General features: G+C 36.0%; 1 protein-coding gene across 1 annotated transcript in view; it reads right to left on the bottom strand.

The window, feature by feature from the left end:
- Positions 1-1,018, bottom strand: part of LOC101849610 (unconventional myosin-Ie) — a gene marked incomplete in the record, with an annotated part of 44,812 nt that extends 43,794 nt beyond the window's left edge. Inside the window, 1 exon segment of the mRNA XM_013081700.2 lies at positions 773-1,018.
- Between the last annotated feature and the right edge of the window lie 2,095 nt (positions 1,019-3,113).

The raw sequence follows: 3,113 nt of genomic DNA, 5'->3' as shown, positions 1-3,113 counted from the left end.
GGGGGCGGTATCAATGAGGCGGCGGGCATTGGATCGGCAGAAAAGGTGTGGGGGAAACTAAAAAATGGCGGAAAATTGGAAGCACTGAACGATAGATCTATAGAATGAATACACTTCCTTTTTTCCGGACCCGAGTCCGAGTAACATTTTTCCTTATTCGGACTCGAGTCCAAATAATAATTTGTCAGGGGGGAGACACCCCTGAACCCCCCCACCCCAACCACCCGTCCCACCCACCCCACATTCTCGCACAATACTGTATCATACAGTGTATGAATAATGAGTGGTCCGGTATTCTTCAATCTTCCTTAGACTCAATCAACTAACCTAGTCTAGTACATCTACATCTAGATTATCTAGAATAGAAGCTAAAGCTAGATCTAGATCTCTAGATCTAGATTCTAGAAATCAATATCATATCTAAATCAAGAATCTAGATATATATAGGCTATTATAGGTCTAGATCTAGATTATCTATATCTATATCTATATCTAGATTAGATCTAGATGTAGATATAGATCTAGTATTCTAGAGCCCAGACTAGAAGAATCGTTAAAATACACTGGATTTATAGATCTAGAATCGAGATCTAGATATCTAGATATAGATATTATTAGATCTAGATTCTAGATCTAGAATCTAGATCTCTAGATTTCTAGATCTAGATCTAGATCTATGACCAATACTGCTTGATCTAATATTTTTTTTAATAGACGGTGTGGTCCATAAAAAATTATCACTAGTTTTGTCAACTACCAAAATCTAAATTACCTTTAAAACAGTTGATTATTAAAAGAATATGTTCCTTTCTGTTGATATCATGGTTCTTTTCCGGGTTTGCTTTCCATTGCTCATCGTTCAAAGCGGAAGTATTATTGTGTAGTTAAGAGGTATACCAGATACGCGGCCCATGGTTTTATATTATTGCCAATTAAGAAGCCGAACAAGTGGTCATTTATTGTTTCTTTTCCACACCAGTAGTTTTGTAATACATTGTTCGTAGAGAATAACTGTGGTACACAACTCCCCTATTAATAAGTAGTCTGTGTAATTTGGTATTTTATTGATAAACCAAAGCCTCCTACTATAAGATATTTGGCAATTCGGATGGTAATTTTTAAAAAATTATTATATAAGTAGCCTAGATCTGCACAATAGCCTAGAATAGGCCTAATATAGCCTATTATTTTTGAAGCAATAGCGAACAATGGTTTCTCAGGAAACTTTAAAATATTTATGGCGAGAAAAGAAATGAAATCAGGTACAATCTAGTGCGGACAGAATCCTATGTTGGCGCTCACCATCAAAAAAAAAATTAATTTTTAGAGACAAATGCAGTTTTTGGGGCACTTGAATAGACATAAAAGATTTTATCTTATTAAAATTGCGCTCGTCGATCACAGGCAAATAGAAGACAAAAGATGTATGGATAATTAAGAACAGCAGAATATTTTTTTAAGCATACAAGTATATAATGTAAAGATGTCAAAGTGGTGGGAAAACATATTAATTGATATCGCTGATGTCTGTTTCAGATAAAAGCATCATTATGATGGCGGTGATGAGTGTTTGTGGTAGATCTACCACATGCGCTGTCATCTAGATCTATATGGGGCAGTCATCGTTCTCGCAAAAACGAAACAATTACACAACAACCAAACATTTATGAATATTATACATGTATTTGAGACGACGAAAGTATATCCCTGACCGGTTACCAGATAGACTGGTATAAATATGTAAAGAAAGATTAATGAGATACCGATACTCGAGCCCTTCACAGCGCACTTCGAATTCCAACGTTGTTAGAGTCATTATTGATGATCATTCCTCATCGTCATGAAGCATAGTGTCTCGCTTATTTAAGAGAGAAGGACTGTCAAAATGATAATATCTAAATCTAATTTCAAGAAAAATTCCATAATCGCTTTTTTTTCTTTTTTTCAAAAAATGAAAATGTGGGTATTTGCCATATATATTGAGAGTAGCGCATATACATCATGAAGATATGAGAAAAGCTTTTTAAAAAAACTATAAAACTTTTTAAAAATTATAAATTCCACCCGTGAGATGTTCCCCTACATAAAAGAAGAGACGTAAGTTTATTGAATTCTTGATTGAATCATAACTGCGCATCCGCAGCTATAATAATATAATTATTGTTTGGGTAGTTGTGCGGCTTTCCATACGTCAAATGTCTCACTTCTAAAAACATAGGCACTTTAAATTAGTTGTAGATTCTAACGGTTTTCTCCTTCATTTTCCATTGGAACAAAGTATTTTAAACATATTTTAGAGGGGGGGGGGTCGGTGGAGTGATATAATTTTAGAAACTACATGTATGCTTCTGATCGAGTTGTCATAACACTGTTTAAGAGCACAGCGGCGGAGATGATGATGAGAGGGGGTCATGGTGGTGATTATGTGGACTATATAGGCTACTTTATCGAATGTGATATTATACTGTAACAATATAATATATAGATCTATTGCCATGAGTAAATTACTGATAAGGCCCGGTCAGATCGTGTGGGGGGGGCTGTTCGGGAACGGGGTTGGGGAGAGGGGGGGGGATTTTTGATGGTGATAGTTAATGAGACCATAATAACGGACGGAGGACAAAATAAATTATAATTGCGTGAGATTTTGTTTTGTGTGTGACGTGGTACATGTCTGTGTTTGTACGTGTGTGTGTGTGTATCTTTGCGTAGTATGTGTGTGTGTGTGCGTGTGTGTGTGTGTGTGAGTTTGCGTGTGTGTGCGCGTCTATGTGCGTTTGTATATGTGGATGCGGCTGTGTGTGTGTGTGTGTGTGTGTGTGCGTGCGTGCGCACGTGTACATAAGCGAAATGGGTTATCTTAGGCACCACCCCATACCCTCTCTAGTTATTGTAATACAATATGTACATGGTTAAATATCTGAGGGAACGATGGTGCGCTGACAAACAAAAAAATTCAAGAGCGACGCTTTGTTCTCCACTAACAGTCAAAGATTGTCTCAATTAAAATAATAATAAAACTAATAATAATAGCAATAGTATTGTTTTTAGAAAATAAAACAATATTAACAGCAGCAGGGACAATAATAATGATAATAATAAAGAGAATAATC

The sequence above is a fragment of the Aplysia californica genome, unplaced genomic scaffold (assembly GCF_000002075.1).
Source record: "Aplysia californica isolate F4 #8 unplaced genomic scaffold, AplCal3.0 scaffold00142, whole genome shotgun sequence".
NCBI classification, from domain to species: Eukaryota; Metazoa; Mollusca; class Gastropoda; order Aplysiida; family Aplysiidae; genus Aplysia; species Aplysia californica.
Note: the sequence above shows the minus strand (reverse complement) of the source record. Positions and strands in the feature narration are given on the sequence as shown.